Here is a 23725-nt window from a genome sequence, read left to right on the forward strand (position 1 = left end):
CTACATTTAGCAGAAAATCAATTCTGGGATGCATGAGACAAATTGATTCACTTTTGCTTTGACAATGTGAACATGTTGACTACTTACCCTAGTGAAACAGACGCTTGCTTAATACTTGAAACAGAAATTGGTCAACTTTGTCTCAGAAGAGAGTATCTATAATGAACAATCTGTATGCTTTCAAACCAATGTTACAGTGATGTGCTTGTATCAGTCATTATGGTGTGTACTAAACTAGGGACAGTGTTGAGAAACCAGTATTACAGTGATGTGCTTGTATCAGTCATTAGGGTCTGTACTAAACTAGGAACAGTGTTGAGAAACCAGTATTACAGTGATGTGCTTGTATCAGTCATTAGGGTCTGTAGGGATCAGTCATTAGGGTCTGTAGGGGCAGTGTTGAGAAACCAGTATTACAGTGATGTGCTTGTATCAGTCATTAGGGTCTGTACTAAACTAGGAACAGTGTTGAGAAACCAGTATTACAGTGATGTGCTTGTATCAGTCATTAGGGTCTGTAGGGGCAGTGTTGAGAAACCAGTATTACAGTGATGTGCTTGTATCAGTCATTAGGGTCTGTAGGGGCAGTGTTGAGAAAACCAGTATTACAGTGATGTTCTTGTATCAGTCATTTAGTTCTGTACTGAAATCAGGGACAGTGTTCAACAGCCAGTATTGCTTGTATCAATGGTGAAGGACTGTACCCAAATCAACGACAGGTCCCAGAGTGATTGTGTTCCAGTACTATGATACGACAGGGATTATACTTCAGCATTATTGGTCAACAATCCCCACTTAACTCTCCGCCTTTGTCCTTGACAAGGGATCAGTGTCTCCTAATCTTATTTGGTAGGGGAGGCTGAATCAGTCACAAACGATCACCTTCACCAGGTACCTTGAAAGGATCGAAGTCAATTGTGACAGATTCTATACGAGTCGTTCACTGCTTGGGCAGTGTGTTCCTCATTAAAGGGTCCTGGCATCCATTGTTTCTAACTGGCATTATGATCCAAAACTCAAGATTGGAGACACAGGAGAGCTTTAGATTTAACAAAAACATCATTATGTTTGGCTATATTCCAAACTTGTTCATGCAGAACCATAACAATAACGTGTTGATGTCAGTCACATTGAGACATCATACCTTCCATGAACTTTTCAGACCCTTACAATGAGCACTGCTCATAATTAAGCAGATCCTGGTGTCCTCAAGGTTTGCTCCTATGATATTTGAATCTTTGAAACCCAATGACAACAATTAACACTAGCCTGGGTCAAATATTGACCTCTTCCTTGAATGTCATATTTTACTGTGAACACTGCAAAAAGATCAGTCTGTTAAATCCCCAACCATTCAAGGGAAAAAGATATACTACACACTTCCATAGCTCCTGTTTGCCAAGTAAACTTTATTATCATATTCAATAACCATCCCATCACATTATTTCCATGAAAACTACAGATGTTGGATGTTCTATATTGTCCAGCACTAGCCAAGAAAGGATTACATTCTTAACAGTGAACATCATCAGCCCCACTCTTCATGCATAGTTAATTCAGGACTGGAGTACAAGTCAACTTGTATTAGACAGACATGGCATCCTGGACGGTCCCTCCAAGAAGCTGCTACTACCTTAGTACACAAGCATTGCCAGTATCAACTAAAGGCTAGAAATATCACTTATATTAATGTAATTGCATATAGTGGGACAGTTGGGAGTCTGTTAGTTTCCAATTTCTTATGTATGGTGCACCACTTCGGAGATATCTGAAAACTTCTGCTTTTGGGTACAATTCTTTCTTATCACCCTTTTAGCAATTTAATAATCTTCCAAAACCATCACCTTGGCATGTAATGTTGCAACAGCTAATGAAAATGCACATTTAGTTTAATATTCTGCTGATGAATATATGGTTCCATGTTGTTTTTTATCAGATTAGCGTCAGTGCCAATATTCTGTTAACCAACAGTGAATGATCAGGTGTATTTGGGTCTAGCTGTGGGAGGATGTTATCTCCAGCCACAGCGTCCCTTCCCCATCATCACCACTGTGTACCATAGGTCCTGCAGGACTCCATGTAATCACCAGCATGTTAACTGCCACTGTCTATCTCAACTTGTGATTACATTTTAATAAGGGTGTCGCAAAGAGATACTCCACAGACAAAATGGGAGGGGAGCTTGTGTGAATCTGTCAGCCTAACTATCAATAACCTGGCCATTTTCACTTCCCATCTATAATTTGTGATCAGTTTGATGAGGTTCATGTCACACTATCTTTGCCCAATGATTCAATGACAACTACTTCTGTATATTGCTTGAAATATTCATTTCTATATCTCCCGTCATAACAGAACTACCAATGTTAAGAATGCCCCTTAGATAATATATAGCCTATGTATCTGAGTATTTTCGGACAGGCATATCAAACAGTGTGACAAAAACATTTTCTACTGAACCAATCCATAGGCATCTACCATAACCATCCACTGAAGCTATTTTCTTCGTCTCCGATAAGTCTCGGTCAGCCACATCACTCAGCTGACTGGAGTCTATACTTATTTCAAAGACTACAAGACACTATTTTTATTCCACTTGGACTATAAAAATCCTATCTAGTCCTTCAATCCTATCAGCAGACCAGTGACTGAACAGAATACACTTCCCAAACACATAAAGACTCCCAGTAGTGGGCTACTACTCCTTGCCACCAGACAGACAGATAAGGGATAGCCCTGCACCCAATGTTGCAGTCCTCTTCAGCTTTCGGGGCAGAGATGTGATTGTCTCAGAAAATGTACTTGAGCCTATCATCTTCTCCACTGACCAAGGGAGAGAGTTGAATGGTGATGGGAGAGGTTGAAGGAGGGGGAATAACAGTGGCCAGCCAGTGTTACTGGCCCCAGGGTTAGCCCCCAGCAAATTGATCTTGTTTTCTGGTTTGTTTCAGGGGATTACAGAATCAAAAAAGTCTATATATTGATTTGACTTGGGAACCTGTGGCAAGTGAATCTTACAGATAAAACTTGCAAAGGGAAAAGTATCAGAAGGGTCTCTTGAAACTAACTTCACATAGACAAGAGGATTTGCACTTCTACACCTGTTTAACTCATTATGAACAGAATACTGTGAAGTACAGCAAAGAGTGGCTTGGTCTTCTTATGTGCTTCTTGTAGATTTTATAACATTTTTATACCTGAGTTCTGGTAAAATTGTCAAGAGGAAGTTCACAAAGAAAGGCAAGGATCTGAACTTTTGAACACTTCTTATTCAAGCAAACTGCAAGAAGAAAAATGCCCCGATACAAAGAGTCTGGCTTATGGTTACTCTAGAGAGTTATTTTTCTTTATTGGTCATTACTGACAGTAATCTATCAGGAATTCACCACTGTGCTGGCTAGGAATGTCATTACCATGCATAAATGTTTCTGACAAATCTGAATACATCACACTGATGAGAGAGATACCACAAATATCATGTAATTACACCTTGAGGCTTTGCAGCAGCAGCAGCAGCACAGCAACAGCTTCAATACCGAACCATAGCTATTGTTAAATATCTCCTGATTTATAACCAGGAACAACTTAAATCAGTGGAAACATGATATCATCAAGTTAATAACATTAATTGGAAGTAATTATCCATGTCAGTCAGGGACGTTTAGAAACAAGATGACAGAGAGAAAAGCAACACATTAAACAACAGTGTTGGTTATCAAAGTATACAATCATTAATTACATCTTGCTAGTAGCATGAGGCACTATTGATCTCTGTCATACTACACTAATTACAAGGTGTGCAGGTGTTTACATCAAATCAATAGCATCAATATAATTACAAATATTTACAAAGTCAACAGATGATTTAGTCTGCACTGAAACCTTGGGCAGAAATACCTTCCAAGTAAAACTAAACAGTGCTACTTCCCCTGTCTCCAGTGAAAATGGAAATGATCTCAAAAGAATTGATCAGCAAAATAACCTGATCAGATACAAGGGTTCTACTTACGGAGTAAATTATCTGTTGCACTTAAAAGTCTAAAACTAGCGTAATTCACTTTATTTCAACAAAAACACTCCACAAATTAAGTTTGGAAACTTCACATAGCATCTGTTCGATCTTTGCTGTTTTGATTAAATGTCACAAGAAATAGTTTGTGAGAGTTATTTCAGCACCGGCAAGTAAAGGTATCCATAAAGATGGAAGTGTGTATAAGATGCAGCTGGAATGAAAAGAACAAGCTGCATTTGTTTATAAGCCAGCCAGGAGATAAGTAAAGAGCAAGCGATAGCAAGCAGGGAATAGAAAGAATATATGGTACAGAGGGCACACTGATAATTACAAATTACACAGCTTGTTGAAAGTTGTAATACTCTTCTGAACTTTCCTCTTAGCATGGCACTTGCCAAATATTGTTAAGAAACAGGGGTCTGAAGAGTGTTTGCGATTGCATGACTTGCTTTTTCAGAAGGTGTACATTTAGTTATTTTTCTTCATGGAATAGTGTTTTTGTTTGAAATACATGAAAACATGTTACCATTCTCAAGGTCAGCCTTGCATGAAGGATCAGATGTCAGGAGAGACACTTAACTAAAAGCATATTTGAAAAATGAGGGAAATCAAATGGTGTTGAAAATTACGCTGACTAAAAACCATTTTGGAATAGGCTAGTTAGGAGTTGAAACATCTTTCAGTATATTAGTATGTTGAAGCCAAGGAATTACAATACGGAAAGTTGATGGTAGGACTGTTCTGATACTGAAAAAAATACCTTTACAATATAATGATCCGAATTTCACAGACATTTCTTAACACAACATACCATAAATTCAAAACCCTAAACCTGAAAGTAACCTGAGGCAGTCCCTTACTTTTGGGTTACAACAGCAGTATTATGTGAGAACAATTACCAAAAAGTTTAGGCTCATTTCTCAGAATAGCATCTGCTCCTTACAGTTAAAAACCCCAGAAGAAGCCCGAAACCCAACCCATGCTGACTCATTGTTGTTACTGAGATCCCTATATCTGTCACAGTCCTTCTGTCAGTGAAAACACCTGGAAAACCAAGTTGGACACAAACATCTATGCCATACAATGTGTGACAAGTCCCTGTTTGTAAGGAGGTAATCATGTGAAGATAACTGTGTAGCCAAGTGTCATTTGGTAATTCACCCTATCACACCTGGTCAGCTGTGTAAGGACCACAGTGGACCACCTTTACAGTTCGGGCTTTAATAGCCAACCTTCAACAATAAATAAGAAAAAAAGTAGTTTCAAGACTTTTTCATGACTTTGTCAGCTTTAGGAGGTCAATACTTGCATTACACAATTTTACAAAAATTCTTCTGGACATGTTAACGGACACTACTAACAACAGTTCCATAAGTAAACTTAACCCCAAACATCACATGTGATGATAATGAAATTACTCCAGGTGAATATTAATCAGTACCACCACATAGTCATTGTCATCGCCGTTGTCGTCATTGTTGTCATCATCAACAGTTTTTCCATTATTGTTTTCATTACCAATGATTGTAAATACCATTATCAATATACCTACTATTATCATTACTTTAATGATCAACCCTTTAAATTATTTTCAGTGATATTGAAATACATTTAACATGTACTAACATTCAATTTCTATAAAGGCAACAAAATATATCAAACTGAACAAAAATAATTTGACTTATTTCAGACTTGTGAATATGGAGAATAGATTTCCAGTCTTCAGTCAAGTGTAAAAGTCTTCACAGCTTCAGCATTGTCTTCCTTGAAAAAGAGGCTTCACAAAACCCTGTTGCATGTTTGGTATTCAGATTAAAACAGTCACAAAAAAAGTAAAAAATATAAGGAAGTGAATGACAAAAAGGGAAGTGACGCATCCTAAATCTGACTTTAAGTTTCTGAACCACATGTGACCTAGGCCCTCGTACACAACCAGCCCCAAACATGTATACTTACATGAAGCTTGGTATACATGTTCTAATTGTTAATATGATATTCAGTATCTCAGAATCTGTGCCATCTGCCAACAGCATCCAGGAACAGCATCTCAAACTGTCTATATTCTGTAACACCTGACCTCATTCACCACAACAAAAAGCCAAACCTGTCACACATGTTTCACCCCCAAAGTTTTTGTTTCATGACTTGGGCACCACAACCAGAGATAACAAAAACGCTCTTAGATATTTCTTGAGCTTTCAGTGTAAAAAGGTAAACTAGATGATCTCTCTGACTGTCAGCAGTTCTATGAATTGGTCACAAGATTCTCATGCCTTGGGCAATAGTCATTCAGCCACTAAAGGGAACAGTCATGTTATCACAGCATCTTCTTGCTTCAAATGCTTATTTAATGATTTCCATTTAGCAGCCTATTGTCCAGAATGGCATGGTCCTCACTATGTCATGCTGGTCATCTTGTCTAATCCCTCTCGTGGTTATCAGATCTCCACCTTCAAGATGGGATGGGTTCTTGAACAGATAATGAACAAATGATAACATGACCATGAATTGAAGCTGGGCAGTTACATCATCCTTTCTCATGAGATGGCCTGAAGCCTGTGTGTGATCCAGAGTGTAATTCAAGTAAAAAATTCTTCTTAAGAAACTGTATAGAAGTATTTTCTACAGAACATCTTCAAGGGCAGGGGTCAAGGACATGTTATACATATTTAGTACCACAGTACATCGTATACAATACACAGCAATGTATACACAATTTACATACACAATATATAAACGAGCAGGAGATTTTGCTATTTTCTATAGTGATGACTGCACACATTAGTTTACCGAACTTAACATAAACATTGGTAAAGGGACATCCTGGTAAACCATGTTTATCATCAGCCTTTTGCCTTTTGTCAATTTGATGATAGGGTGCACTCAGTCTGTTTGACTAATGTTAAGTGGTGCTTGACAAGTTTGACAGCAGATAGGTAGTGTTTTCATTCAGATTTATCATGGCCATGTAACTATACATGTTGCACTGGCAGACAGGTGAGGTTGATTTAGCTATAAACAACAGCTAGTGTGACAGAATCATCCAGTACACTGGGATAGGTCCTGACAGTTTATCATCAACCATAGGTCGGGAAGGACATACCATGGGCTTTGAGGTTCAGGAAAGTATTTGACAATATATGATGGCCAGCATTTCATTTAAGGATGACAAGCTCACCAGAACAACATATATTACAGCAATACTGTTAACATCCAACAAACTGTATGTAACAAAACATAAGAGCAATGTGAAGTTTAAGTTCTCACAAGTCAGCTGAAACAGATTCCAAACATAAAGCGGTAAAAAGTTCTAAAAATTGTATGACATCACAATCCACAAGAACATAATGCAGTGTGGGTTACATCTGACATAAATAATATCACAACATACAAATGTATACAGACATGGCCTGTAAAGATCCCTGTGATGATGGATACAAAATTGAAATGAAAGAGTGCATTCCATGCTCCTGTAAAATTGGACTCCCTAATGTTTAACAGTGAACAGGATTTTAGTAATACCATTCCCTGTTTGCTCAACATGGGAACAAACCCTAAGTAATGCCTGATTCCAGACATTTAGCACTAAGGTAAAATGGGTACAGTTTCCACAGACAAAGGAACTGGACAAGAATGATCTTGACCAATGGGTAAATGGAGACTGATGGTTCTTTGGTCAACTACCCACTGAATCAGCTTTCTATAGTTCATAATCACAGTCACAAAAATCTTTCTCTATTATCATGGGAGAAATATCCTGTCAAGAGTCTGAAACAGGCTGCATCACCTTTGATTATAACTGTCCAAAGCAGCTGGCTAATTATCATAGTGGGTCTTAGATTCTTGAACCAAGACAGATTAGAGGGTTTGATGCAAACAGTTTAGCAAGGCAGCACTATATCCTTTAAGCCTGAAATAATCAATGATACAATAAACGTGGCAAAATGAGTAGGAGAATTGTGATGATAGGGCAATCTATCTGTCTATGATTTACCAGGCCATTCCTTGGAGCCTTAGAATGGTATTGATTGTGCAACAATACCAGGCTCTGAGGTAATGGTAGCTAATTAAACAGTCTTGAAGCGATCCACTGATTTCAGCCGGTTGTTCTGTGTTTAACACAAGTGCTGCAATGACGTCAGGCTTAGACGTGGTATTATCAGTTTGTGAAAGTAACACTCGTAGAAAAAAGACTCTGTGGCAGTTCAATGAGTTTGCATAAATATTATTGTCCATGTTCGCAACCATATTTGTTGAACCAGTGGAGCAAAATTTCCTCAAAAGGGGATCAATTTTCAAATGCAGAAGTCATTACAACCACAGATAATTTTAGGCATAAAACCAGTTTGGATTTTGATAGGCAAAAAACACACACAACCTTATTGATCCTTGAGAGAAATAACAGTATTTAATGAAGATACTTAACTTATTTAGATTTATTTTTTCACAATTTTTTAACCATTAATCAAGTTTGCCTTTCCTTTGTCACAAGGCATTATGCTCTCATTCAAAGAATACAGTCACTTCAATTTTCGTGATTCCATAAAAATAAACTGTTTTACATATAAGATGAATATCAATCCAATTTCCAGATAAGATCAAAGGTATTTTTTGCATTAACATAAAAAAATATATTGGATCAATAGTCTCTTTTTGTCATCAGTCACATACACATATGAATTTCATATTCATATTTTCATATTTATTTTTATCATAGATTTATTTGACAAAGCCATGCTTTTGAAACACTGATACTGCAAGATTTACTCCAAGTAGAACAACTCGTGAACTAGTTTGATATTTGTACGACATGTAAATCTTGACACGTGTATCTGCACTGACGTCCCTTCATTGTGCCATTTTGTTTGTTGTGCCACATTCAGCAATATTTCAGCTATATGACATTGGCTGTACTGATCAAGTGTTGACAAGACATTCCAATGACTGATCAATATCATGAGCAATCATCCACACAATCTGGATACAAGAACATGCTATAAAACAAAACCACCAAATCTAACTGCCAGACCCAAATGGTCCTGGCTTCTCACAGCTCCCACAGATAGCTGTATTGTAACCCGGAAGACTTCCTGCCTGATGTAGTTGACAGCTCTGACTGGCTGACATGTTCCAGCCTGGCCTTGAGAACCAGTCATCAGTGTCTGATTCTCCACAAACTCACAATAGGGCCTGTAAGTCTCACAAGATGCTACTTCCGGTACTAAGCTGGTTCCCGGCTCCCTTGGCGCACACCAACGTGCAAGATGCGAGACTGGGCCCAGCTTACTTCCGGGTACCAGATTTCCGGTAACAAACCTATATTCAAGAGCCAGTTCTGGTTCCAAATTGTGCGACTGCCAAATACGACTTTACTTGACGGGAGCAAGTGTACAACCATGCTTGCCTGTCACAGCTGTTGACAGTTGTAATAGTTGGCTAATTTGGGTATGGTAACTTCGGAAATTTGTTATTCCTGCAAGGGTTATCGGTTCCTTACTCTCAACTGACAATCAGGACATCATTCAAAAAGGTATGAAATGTTTGTCACCAGAAGTACTAAGGTATCGGGAAGTGCCATGACCTACTTACGGGCCCTATCATGTCTTTTATCATGGAACAAGCCAGTTGAAACTCAAGCACAGTCCTGGTGCTTTGGACAAACTATTCATCCACACAAGTGTAAATAACACCTTTCACCTGAGAATAGGCCTTCTGGATGATCATACAATAACAGTGCAGGTCTAATAACTGTCATCTGGCTTTATCTTACAGTCACAGCAGGGTGTTAACAAGCCTTAATCACATAACACCTTGGTTGTAAGTTCAGCTATTGATACACTTAGTCACTATCTCAAAAACTGACATGGATCATGTGATACAACTAAACCTTTTCTTCATTCAAAAGCCCTACCTGACATTTAAACTCTTCCTCTAAATCCATTTTATTCTTCCTTTTATCAAATCAAATCAGGAACAAAAGAAAGTTTATTTTGAACAAACAGGTTCAGCTACTTCCAGCTGTTCCCAAACAGGGGCCATGTCTGGGTACTGGACAAGCAATTCACCTTTTAATGCCCCACATTGCCTCCAGGCAAACTTCTAGAATGTCTAGACATGAAATTACACATTTGTTGAAATTACCAGGTGACATATATTGGTGGTCAGAAGGGGAAATAGCCTCTGTCAACATGGCTTAAATCAGCCTGGTAATCTAAACATGCCTTAAATCAACACTTCGACCCAGCAGTTGAAATGACTGGCTGAAGAAGTGATACACTGGCTAAGTCTACTTGCTGAACTCCCTTCCTGTCATTGTTAGCGTGCTGACCTCGGCCTGTATCCAGACACCTATAAAATGCAGATAAGTGTGAAAATAATAGCATCCTGACACAACTTCAAACACTGAAGTGCTTGGAATCCTTCTCCTTTCAATTTGTCGGTAGTAGGCGAAGGTGATGAACCAGTTCATTGGTACTTAACTGACCGTGCATAGTTTCCATGTCTGGAAATTGTCCATCACTGGACTAGCTGTAGTGCACAAAGCATCCAGAAATAGTCCTACATGTTTACAGTCATCATCACTGTCATTGTCATTGTCGTCATCGTCATCGTCATCATCATCATCACCATCACCATCACCATCATCATCATCATCAAAAGATTGAAACTCACTTCCCCAATCATCATCATCATATTATTATTATTTGAACTATTAGTATTAACACTATTATCGTCAGTGTCCACATCATTATCAGAATTTTCATCATTTCCAACAAGAACAGCTCAACCATAAACACAATAAGAATGACACATTGTATAACTATCATCATTTATAGTATCCTCCTCATTATCAGCAGCAGCAGCAACATAACAACTTGCTACATGATAATGAATATAGAACAGAAACCATTCATAACTGTACATGAACCATGATACATATCAATGTTGTACAATTGTGAAGTCTGGGGTGTAGATTTTACAATGTTAAAAAATATTGACACACTGCTCCCAGAAAAACTACAGCTTCAGTTTTGTAAATCATTGCTAGGAGTAGGCAAGAAAACACATAACTGGGCCTGTCGCGCAGAACTAGGTGTGTACCCATTACTAGTACCAATCATCAAAAAGATAATTGATTACAAGTTCCATATAGATAATACAACAAATATCATCCTTAAAGATGCCATGGAAGCAAATATCAGTCTCTGTGATCACAATATAGGCTGGGTTCATAAACTTAATAAAATAAAGCAAACTTTTGAAATAGCGAACACGAATAAATGTAATCTATCTACCATGAATATACTCCAGTCAAAATGTGAAGACATGTTCAAGCATTCACTAAGTGATTCCCCTACTTCAAATAACAAATTAAGAACATACAGATTGGTCAAGTCATCTATAAAACTCGAAAATTACCTATTTCATTGTAAAAACAAAGCTCATCGATCACATTTTTCAAAACTACGTTTAAGTAATCATAAACTCAAAATTGAAACTGGAAGATATACAAAACCTGCAACCCCTTTAGAACAACGTCTCTGTGAAATGTGCAGTGTCTTAGACGATGAGCAACACCATATAATATCATGTACCAAGTATAACGAAGAAAGGGAATCACTTATACACACAATGCTATATTATGACCAAGAATTTACTACACTCTCAAAAAAAAGAACAATTCTTAATAATTTTCACGAACAGAAGTCCTGAATTAATTTCCAAAATATGTCACCATCTTTACAACTTTAAATGAATGTTATATCTTACCATAGTCTCCTTATATATTATTTCCATGTCATTATACCACATGATTTCTAAAAAATTGTTATAATGTACATCATTTATGTGTGAAATGTATCTATATTTCTTGTACCTACTGTGTAAATATTTGTAGCTTATAGAATATTGCCACTGTTTCTTCATGGAATGCTATGCAATAAATATCTTATCTTATCTTATCAATCAATACCTCAAAAAAGCATACTAAGAAAAGAGAAGAGAATTCCCTATCTGTAGACAGGTACGACAGGCATCATGTTAGCTGAAGTTACTCTGCAATAGCTGAGCAGAAAGTCAATCTGTTTGTATAGCAAGTAAACAAATCCCTCATCCCATGTGTTGTTGTTGGCTAAAGCACCTCAATCATTTAGCCACTGGCCGATTAGGAACGGGTCATTGGCAAGCAAATGGCAAGTGATTTAGGGAAAACCTTGTAAGTGTCCAGTCGTGCAGATTTACTTGAGGAAATCTACAAGATTTATTGCCAACAACTGGTGAAAGTATGTAAATAGATTTATCTTTCCATGTAAAGGATGGAACACATCCAATGACTGAGCTCTCAATGATCCTTGTAATCTACTATGTTTCGTAGAGCTAGGAGATTTATTCTTCCAGACTGGTCAAGCTAAGGATCCTATTGATTATGTGAATATCCAAGCATGCTTCTTGCATGTGGAAATAAGAGGCGTAGTGATTATTCCTGCTTTACAGCATCATGCCGGGTGTTTTGTTGCTTTTTGTCTGTTTAATATTCAGCTACCATTTATAACTGTTAAACGAACCCATGTAGCTCTGAGTTCAGGGAGACAAGCACTTCTCTCGCTTCATGTTCCTCCTTCAAGTGAGAACTAGCCAACCTTCAGTGTTAAACCATCAATTTCTCAAAAGAAGGAGTTCTTTTTTTATTTTGACATTCTCAAGATGGGACAGTGAATTCAAAGGTTTTTATTGATGTGTATTGACAGTTCGGGAGAGCTACATATCCTGATGGCTCAGTCTTCTGCCTTAACAGTTCAACATCAGCACTAATCAGGAGATCACAAGGAGGTACAGGACATCACAACTTCTGGCATTGTCTTCCCACATGCATGAGTTAGGTTTATGGCACTTTTAGCATCATTCCTGCAAAGTTATGATGAGGAATGGCCTCACAGTGTACCAACATGGGAATGTCACACTTGGTGAAGCAGGTCAGATTTTCTCTAAGGAAGGCATAGCCTTGGCAAAGTTCCATGGGGAAACATTTGTCTGAAAAATTCAACAAATAAGACCAGCATGACAGTCCAATGCTTTATCTGCTGAGCTACACCAGGTCCTTTTCCTTTGAAATGAATTATTGCTACCTTCGTGTGATCTGACTGTGGAATTGCACGATATTTTGGGCTGAAAATCCAAAGTCAAGATGAAAAACTGAACCATTAACAAGTGTTATAAAAAAATAACCAAAGTACTCACAATGTCATTTTTTTCAAATCCCACATTGATTTCCTCAATTTTCTTCCCCCCTCAGAAACACATTAACCCTCATGTAACCAATGTAGTTTTCTTGTGGAAATCTACAAATGGTGACGTCTGCCTCTACAAAGAACCTGTTTCTTTACATGCACCTAGACAGGGTTCTGACAGTGCGATGCAGCTTACATGGCATCACCGACACAACAAGCTATTGCATGATGATGGGATCCACAGCACGTAATTGACATGAACAGGGACAAGTTTTTTTAATCATTATCTTTTCACCTCCAATAACTCGGCGATTATCACATCTATGAGCCAGTGACAGCTTGGAGAAGCTGACGAGTTTTTGTGCCAGATAATAGGTTCCACATTCTCCTGGTATGACTGGATTTACTTTCACTTAACAAATGCACAACTTGCATTATGAGTGCTTAAAAATAGGATCTGGACTAAGTTCAGCAATTAGTCATGGTTACAGTCTCACACCAAATCAATTGGGGTCTATATTAAGACATTACAGTTTTTTCATAGATTTCACAGTGAGTCTACAAGTCAGACAAATAGTAGGTGACAGATTCGCAGATTGACTTTTAACAAGTTTCTATGCATTTTGTTATGTCAATTCCTCCCTTATGGCTATTCCTGGCTATGAGGACAAGACTTCAAATATTCACTTTCATAGCCTGAAATGTATGTTTCTCAATCAAGAAAAGTTTCCTCCGCACAATGTGTTCGTGTTAAAATGTCACTAAGAATGCTGACTCTTAAAGTTTTTAGTTCCCAATATTAAATTGGAATGTTTTAAGCATATAATCAATTCAATTGTGGATCTCTCCGAGTGAGTGAGCAAGTTGGGTTTTACAATATTCCAGCAATTAGAGAGAGAGAGAGAGAGAGAGAGAGAGAGAGAGAGAGAGAGAGAGAGAGAGAGAGAGAGAGAGAGAGAGAGAGAGAGAGAGAGAGAGAGAGAGAGAGAGAGAGAGAGACTCACACACACACACCAGGGATCTCTCACACACCGGAATTTCATTTCTCTCAATGATCTTTCTGATGTCGTATATATTGGAAGATTATAGCATGCTGTTTGAGAGTTACCTGGGGAAAGAGATATTAAACCTTGGCAACATGCAGTTAACTTACCTTAATTCAAAGAAAGTTACTACCGTCATATATACATGCTCTTGAAGCTTATCGCAGATCTGGATTTCAATGTTTGACTGAAGAAAATCAGCTACTGATACACTGTATTTAGATGTATTTCTCCATAAGAGAAAGGATAATTTCCTCTGTGACATGTAATCTACAATTTTATTAATGTACACATGATTCAAACAGTCAATACTCCTTTGTGCATGCATTATCATCCATTCTCAGTATATTCATTATCATTATCATCCATTCTCAGTATATTCATTATCATTATCATCCATTCTCAGTATATTCACTGAATTAGGATGCAATATTCTGATCCAGTAAAAAAACCTGCCCATATCAAATTAATTATTTTGAGCATAAGTTCTGTAGCCTCTTAATTATTGACACAAACAAATTACCATCATTTTGGATACAAGGCACTTGAAAATGTTCTGATTCAATTAAACCTTTCCCTCTTTAAGAACCTAAATCTAAGTCCAATAGTAGTGATAAAATATATTTCATTCACATCTTATCATTTAACTTCAGTTTGTGATAACTGTTCACCCTTATCACCTGTCATAGACACGTCACTGATAAGATAGACTGTTCCCCATCTGTGGGGGAAGCTAATCATGTTTATGTGTGGCCTGATGACAGACAAGACCCATAATGTACAGAAGTCCTGACAACATCTGACCATCAGTAAACCCTCAGATTAAACACTGCACTATATATACAAACCACTTGTTTACTGTGCTCTATACAGATGGAGGCTACTTTCAAACCAAAAATATTTATTCCAGTGATTTCAATAGGCCATGTTATATTTACACATTGATTAATGTCATGATGAGACCCATAAACTTGATATAACCATGCTTATAATTCACATGTAGAAGGGGGTATTTCTACGCCTGCACATGCTTCTTGTGAAGACTTACATTCAGTTCAATGAAATGCTTGTATTTGTTCAGTTAATAACAAGCATAACCAGAAACTGACCACTGCATATGTCTGTGTGGTTTTTGAATGAAATAAGGCCATTTCCAAATGCCTTTTGGGTCAGCAACATATTAAAATGGATGTAGGGAATTGAAAAAGTTGTTTGGAAACACCTATCTGTACTATCTGGTAGGATTGGCATGGTACATCACAGACCTCTTGTGAATGTTCCATAATACAACATCACAGCACTCATCTTCATGCCTGAGCTGACGCCGGGCTTTTGAACGCTCAATAAAATCTTGGCATCAAGATCAGTTTCAATGAGCTGTGGAGCCACATTTTAAAGTTAATTCAGCACCTACACCTCTCTATGAGCTCCTTAAACACTCCAGAGAGGAACATTTGCTCTGCAAGAAGAGCAATTATGTGTTTTCAATGTATCCAATTTCAGGCAAAGTATTTGCTTTTCCAACATTCTCCAATGAATATGAAACATCACTGGACAACTTAATTAAAATGGTGTCAAAGCAAAAGGCCACTTTAAGCTAAGCTGTTTGGGGTTGTTGTCAAACATCCCATCTTATTTCGGTACTGACATCAGTGAAGTCCAAACCATCAAGATCTTTTCCTGATTATTCAGAAAATGTTTGAAAGACAAATAATCATTGTAGTGTTTGACAAACATCCTCTGTCTTCTGGCCTAAAACTGTCTCTTGTTTCAACTTGAACTTACAAATACTAAAATTTACTGGACTGGGATTTTTAAATCGTGGCTGAATTGGAATTGGTCTAAAATTATCTCGTATGCAGCACTGGATACTCCTGAATATTTTCAAATATCACCACGCATCCTGACCATATTGTCAATGACAGACAAAGAGGCTTAGATGTTAGAGCAGGATTCACTAAGTGAGCAAACAGTGGTCTACTCTGGTCCAGAAGGACACAGGGAGACAATAACTACCTGACATGTTGAAGCAATTCCCATGTAGCCATCACAAACACCATAACCCGTGGGTGTCATTCCCATCGCTTCACCGAATAACCCTACAAAGCCTTGTTTTCATCTCCTCTGATAATACCATGAAAAGTTGGCTTTTGGTAATAACTTATCTGAATGACTTCAACAAATTGCTGCAAATAGAACCTCCATGTAAAGTTATGTGTGCTCAACACGCCCTTCAATATGGCCACCAAGCAGTTAATATGACCATCAGACAGTCTTTAAAGTACACTTATGTCTGTGCAATATTCCACAACCATTCAAAGTTGAGAGTACCTTTTCAGAATCAGATGGGCCTATTTTGAGTTGTGCTGAGGCCCTATCAATTTTGGTGATGGTGGCTCTGGGAGGGCAACTGATCGTATTAGGACTGGTCTCGATAGGATGAGGAGAGACAGATCCATCAAGTGATAGGAGAGACGGTAATGAATTATGACTCCTTATGCCACTATGTTCAAAATGAAATGGGAAACGAGCAAGTAAGCTCTCCGGCTTCCACTAATATTCTATTTGTTAGTAATAGGGTTGGTGTAGCCCACAAGGGATTTGCCTGTTACTGTTCGGGGCTGGTAGAGAGAGGACTACAGATGTCTATCAACATGAAATGGTCTCTAGTGTTTAGTCTACAGCCCTTACAACTGATGCACATCACACTTTAAACTTTTATTCAATATTTACATATGTGAGAACACTCTGATAGCATCATGCAGTTATGAAATGGCCTTTCGGTAACTGCTGAAATGGACACAGTGACCCAGATACCACCAATGTTGATAGAACCACTTTCTCACTTGCTTGTCAGAATCTAAATTAACAGCATTGCATTATCAGCTAAAGAAAATGACACCTTCACCTCATGCACAGACATTAATGATCCCATGATGAAAGACAAAATTTCAAGTTGTAATGGAGTTTCACAGGCAAGTGGTTGTATAAGAGCAGCTTACCACTGCTTTTGAAAGTAGTTCAGTCATATCCCAACCTTCAACCTACAAATACACCTCATACTAACAACGGAATAAAACCTTAACAATCACTTCTATTGCATTGGACTCAATTAAACTAACATATTCCAGTTGTCTGATAACTGTCTGAAATGTCTAACCTTAACATAAAGTACTGGCATGGAAATCAGCAACCTGGCTAAAATTAGCATTCACACAACAGGTTTGCATACTAAGTGGAATCATATTAAATCAGGGCTGTCTTAGATTATAATCAAATATACAGTGAATCTTAAACTAATCCCATTTGGATGAAAGCTTTTCTCTAGTGTGCCCGACCTAGTGCTGCCTATTCTTCTCGGATCATCCTTCCTCTCTATCACTGAGCACAAGTTGGCGTCTGCTCATCACTGCGTCTGCTCCGGTTGCCGTCTGCCTCCCTAGACCTCCCCTTTTACCATCTGAGACTATTCTGTCTGGGACTATAATGATTATTTTCCAAAGATTGGATTAGGTCTAGGTTACCAGCACAACATTGTATAATCAGCCTGCATCATGGTCAACTAAATGACCACAAAGCTGGGAGAAATTGCTCTCATTTTACCACAGAATAGAAGACTTGGACACAAGCTATCCCACTGGGCAATGACTGTTTCAGCAGACAACTCTTCCTCTTAATGATATTCTTTACTCACAAGAGCATGAGCTTTTCATACTCAGTTACTAAAACCAAGTAACTTTGATAGGTTTCATGAAATCCACAGTCACCCATTGCAACAATGTTTTTATGTCACTGTAAAAGTAATATGATAAGCTTCATCTTATCAAACCTTGAAAATACCCCGATGGGCATTCTCTTTCAAAATAATTGGTACAGTTTCTCAAAGAAGACATAAATCTAGATCTTTTCACTAGCACTGTGAATCAAGTTTTTAATGAATACTCCTAAAGTAATACACAAGGTCCATAAATCTGATATCATTCTACAAACCACCTTGGGCATCAATTGCACGAAAAATGATAGAAATAATGAAGAATGAAGAAATGAAAAACAATGGACAATTTGAATAGGTGATAAAACAATACCCCAAAGCAGATAGTCATAAAAACTATGGATTTCTCTGAAGTCTATCTTGCAATTGAGCTCAACCTTTGATGCAGGCAACTGAGTCTTCATGGTATGACTTGCCAACAAGAAAGAACAAAGATCACTATCTCATAGCCACGAGGAAAGTACGTATTTATGTTGAATCTTTCTCCCAAACACTTCTGTGTGGATTAAGGAACATTAAGAGCAATTGCAAAGCACAGGTAGGAAATTACTTTGATTTTTAAAATAGGTGTTCTCTTGCGATAAAAGTTTACAAAAAAACCCACAAAAGGGTGACTCTTGGGATATACCATTTTCTTTAAATGTGTTAGTCCTAAAACGAAAAAGGAACCTAAAGGATTTCTAAGATCTTCTATTTTAGCGCTTCTACGGCCATGTAAAACATTAAAAAGATAGCCAGTAAAAGAAGGGGCTGCCTAATAGCAGAATAATTGGGAGAGGGGGAAGGATGAAAGTCAAAGTTACCACCTCTGATTACACCCCCAAATTGAAACATCTATCACCTTTCCTGTCAATCTTTGTATATTTCATGGAGTATGCTGTAAACTCCATTATCAGCTGCCCCTGTTGTCTAGTAAGTTTCATTTACTGTTGTTAGATCCGCACCAATCTGGGTACTGTTACAACAACCCACTCCCCAATACAAAACGTTAGTGCTTCCCATTTCTAAAGTTTCCTTCAAGCTTGTGAAAAAGTCAGTCACTGATTTGTACAAATAATCAATGGCAGCTGGCAATTAATGTAAATACTGACAAGACTTGATTACTGTTGGGAAAGAGCAGGAGAATCAAACTTAATTAGCTCTTCACGCCCTAGGTTGCACGTTCTGAAGCTCAACTTCTAGGGCAGGGAGTGTGGCCTCCAGGCTTCTGTCCTTACAATCATGATAAGAAAATAGATTCCACTGACCTGTATACAATTTGTACTGCATAAATTCTAGGGCATCAGTACCTATTTTACTTAGGTCATGCCCTGATTGGCTTTGTATGGTCTGTTTGAATTCAACACAGAAACATTTGAAGGCTTGACAGTAATAATGCTTAAAAAACTATTCATAGCTAAAACATAAGCTTCTGAAGTGAACCCTACACTGGTATGGTTTTGGCAAATACTTTCAAATAGTCATGTTTCATACTACACCGTAATGTTTTCTATTTTGTGGTTCTTGTCCACAAAGGCAAAACTAATTTTGACAATTATTTTCAAAACAAAATGTAAAACAGGAATTGAGAAAATAAGTGTAACCAAATTTAATTTTGATGGTGATGCATAAAATCTGATGCTGTCTCATATACAACCTTTGAGATGCACTCAGAGCTGTGGGTTGCCTCTCCCGAGGGGTAATGTGTGGGAGTTGTTCTGACTTATGTCCTGATACCACAAATTACCAAACCACTGAACCACTGGGACTACAAACGATCCCATTTCATATGGAGGCAGCATAGTTTGTTCCCCTACATCACAGGCCTGTCAATAGACATCCCACCGATAGATCTCCAACAGATTCTCTCGTATGGCTTTCAACTGAAGAACAACGTCATGCACATATCTATTGACAGTAACTGGAGCTTATAGTCTGGTTTGCTCCTCATTTTCAATTTAGCTGGGTCATTTAGCCCCACAAGAAGTTGTAATCTGAAAACTTAATCAATGTATCTTGCAGACTGTGCATCAACTAATGTGTTTTTAAGACTTACAGATGATGTTGCTTAGAGGGAAAAAATATATATTCAAAGTCATTTCACAATATCAGTCCTGTGGGCAAACTTGCAATTGTACAAAGTGAAATGTAATGGTCCATTCTGGGGAACATTATCATCATGTGATAAATCTCTTTCAAACACAAACCATTCAAGCATGTATGGGTATTGACTGGAAACCTGGGATGATTATGAACATGGTACAATGAAAACAATGAAAATGACCAATAACTAAACCAAGAATATCTCAAAAACACATGGAGAAAAACTGCGGCCTTAAAACATTAGCAGTTAGCTTGTGTTAGCAGATTCATTTAGGGTAAATGTTTCTATTCATCTTTAGTAGATTTGCTAGATTGTGTCTATGATTTCAATGGGTTCTCTAAAGCTCAAAAACTTCTCTGATCAAAACTAACAAATGCCAACCACAAAATGCTCAGTGATATGACATACACCCAGATGGTTTTAGTGTTTAGACATCAACTTAAAGAAAGCCACATGGTTTCATGAAAGAAAATGCGCAGAAACTCCGAGCAGCCTCAGTACCCACAGCTCACCCCAAGATGCTTCATTAGACAATGAGCGTTTCAAACACACAAATCTAAAGTACCGGTAATGTTTCTAAGACATTTGCCTCCTCATAGCTTGAAACACTAAAACCAAATTATATGTCAGTTCTCCCTGATCTTTGTTAATAATGCATTGACATCATCTTCCTCTGTTGGAAGTCTTTACTCCCAAGCCTGTGCAGCAGGGAAAATGTACTTCATTTAGGTTAATATATCTTTGTAGTTAGCAGGCCTGAATAGCTCAACATTTTGTCATAAGAACAAAATATATTAGGAGTGAGGGTCCAAGTTATCGAAGGTCACCATAGAGGTCGGGATGAGGTCCAAGTTATCGAGGGTCACTATAGATGTCAGGAGTGAGGTCCAAGTTATCGAGGGTCACTATAGATGCCAGGAGTGAGGTCCAAGTTATTGAGGGTCACCATAGAGGTGAGGAATGAGGTCCAAGTTATCGAGGGTCACTATAGATGTCAGGAGTGAGGTCCAAGTTATTGAGGGTCACTATAGATGTCAGGAGTGAGGTCCAAGTTATCGAGGGTCACTATAGAGGGTCACTATAGAGGGTCACTGAGCCAGAATGAGGTCCAAGTTATTGAGGGTCACTATAGATGTCAGGAGTGAGGTCCAAGTTATTGAGGGTCACTATAGATGCCAGGAGTGAGGTCCAAGTTATTGAGGGTCACTATAGATGCCAGGAGTGAGGTCCAAGTTATCGAGGGTCACTATAGATGTCAGGAGTGAGGTCCAAGTTATTGAGGGTCACTATAGAGGTCAGGAATGAGGTCCAAGTTATTGAGGGTCACTATAGAGGTCAGGAATGAGGTCCAAGTTATCGAGGGTCACTATAGAGGTCAGGAATGAGGTCCAAGTTATCGAGGGTCACCATAGAGGTCAGGAATGAGGTCCAAGTTATCGAGGGTCACTATAGAGGTCAGGAATGAGGTCCAAGTTATCGAGGGTCACTATAGATGTCAGGAGTGAGGTCCAAGTTATTGAGGGTCACCATAGAGGTCAGGAATGAGGTCCAAGTTATCGAGGGTCACTATAGATGTCAGGAGTGAGGTCCAAGTTATTGAGGGTCACCATAGAGGTCAGGAGTGAGGGTCCAATTTTTCAATGACAAGCAAGAACAACCTTGTTTAATGCCAATCTTGGTTATACCACTCAAGGTGACATTTCCTCAACACACTCTTACCTGGGGTTACTGTCATGGTATCCAACTAGAAAATCAGTTTAGAAAGACAGAGAAAGTGAGGTCCTTCCACCTGTTCGGACTGACGTCTTCAGCACCTATCTTATCGGAGATATACACCCATTATGTGCCCTTCTTCAAATAGATCCCACCTTTTTTCCAAGATACTTATAAATGTCAATTGACATGTAGGTGACTTTTTCACTCTTTGCTGTTAGCAGTCTTGCATCTCTTGAATGGAGGAACAGTGGTTTTCCAGACTATCTTGTTTGGATAGCATGTGCATGTAAATGTTAATCTGCCATTTTATGTGAGAGCAAATCACACAGTAAGATACAATCTGACTTCATACAACATGTTAATGTAACCTCTCTATTGATGAAATCCTCTGTTACCTATATGAATGTTTTAAGGGCATCAAATCAAAATGAAAGCAACGCTGTAAAGGTAAATGATTCCTGGAATGTATTCTCAATAAACCTGTATGTTTAATCAACAGCGGTAGTGAGAGTATATATACACAGAGTATACCCCTTTAACTAGACAATTATAAGACTTTTATCAGTGTAATGAACTCTACAGCAAGCAACACCAGGTAGGCAACTACAAACATCCACAGCCACTTCAACAAGTACATGTTGCATTTGTCACATTTATAGCGAATCCATCACGCAATAGTTTAATATACACATGTTAAGCACATGGCAATAAGAGCATAACAATGCCAACAAATACAAGACCTATCAGTAGCTGGTAACTGGCGGCTGAATCTTATCATCCAAAAATATACAAATATAGATTTTTGTTAAAGATTGATGACAAACAGTTTCCATGACAACTTGTTTCTCAACTGGCACTAGCAGAAATGCCTTAATACCAAAGTTGAACACTCAGCTGTATACAAAGTGGGAGACAGATACTGTTTGTTGTTTCCGGGAAGTCTGGTGCTGGAAATAAGTTATTCATTTAGATGAGACTTTAATGGACACGATGCTTCAGCTGCAGCAATGAAACAAACTTGGCTCATGAAATAAATTTTCCATGACTGATTCCATGAATCATTTGATATTCTGCTTTTCTGAGAAGACTCCCAGTTCTAAGTGTTCTCAAAGGAGTCTGTGATCCTCAAACATCAAAAGTGAAAGACAAAATTTCACTGTTGAATTTGCTAGAAACACAAATTCAACATTGTAAATATATTACACACTGGGTCGTGTTGATGAATAATAGACCTTTCTCAAATACAATGTCAGTGTGCCCATCACTTTAAACTTAACGTCAATAGTTTTTGACAGATGCAGCAATAGATATCTACAAAGCACATAGATGACCAATTACACTTCTCTTCCTTCAAACCTTTTTCATACTGTCAATGAAAGTGATACTAGTGTATCAAACTGCTATTGGGAAAGACTGTGGTCCGTCCCACAACAGACAGCCTGCTGGACATAATTCAATAGTGCTTCTGCTGGGATATGATACCCCTGAAATCCGGGTCAGAACTGATCTTCAGTAACCTATGCTTGTCTAAGAGGCGACTAATGGGGCTGGGTGGTCAGGCTCGCTGACTTGGTTGACACATGGCATCATATCCCAATTGCTTAGATCAATGTCCATGCTGTTGATCACTGGATTGTCTGGTCCAGACTCGATTATTTACAGACTGCTGCCATCTAGCTGAAATATTGCTGAGTGTGGCATAAAACTCAATTCACTCACTCACTGACTGGGATATGATAGCAACCAGTACTTGATAAGTACTAGTCACAAATACCCCTTGGAACCCATGTGTCAAAAGGACCTGACAGCTTCCTCTATTATATTACATGATCAACAAGAACCCTATCATGTTTTATGTCTGGTATCAGCTAC

The 23725-nt window shown here is 38.2% G+C and overlaps 1 protein-coding gene and 1 long non-coding RNA gene across 2 annotated transcripts in view; one reads left to right on the forward strand and one right to left on the reverse strand.

Moving 5' to 3' along the window:
* The window catches only part of LOC124266753 (26S proteasome non-ATPase regulatory subunit 1-like), a 297670-nt gene that overhangs the window by 98703 nt on the left and 175242 nt on the right, over positions 1-23725 (reverse strand).
* Positions 9475-22376, forward strand: LOC124266755. Its single transcript, XR_006895843.1, has 3 exons — positions 9475-9613; positions 17669-17679; positions 22365-22376. It is a non-coding gene; the product is annotated as an uncharacterized LOC124266755 (long non-coding RNA).

This window comes from Haliotis rubra, unplaced genomic scaffold, assembly GCF_003918875.1.
Source record: "Haliotis rubra isolate DU_JTF1 unplaced genomic scaffold, ASM391887v1 Scf128, whole genome shotgun sequence".
NCBI lineage: Eukaryota > Metazoa > Mollusca > Gastropoda > Lepetellida > Haliotidae > Haliotis > Haliotis rubra.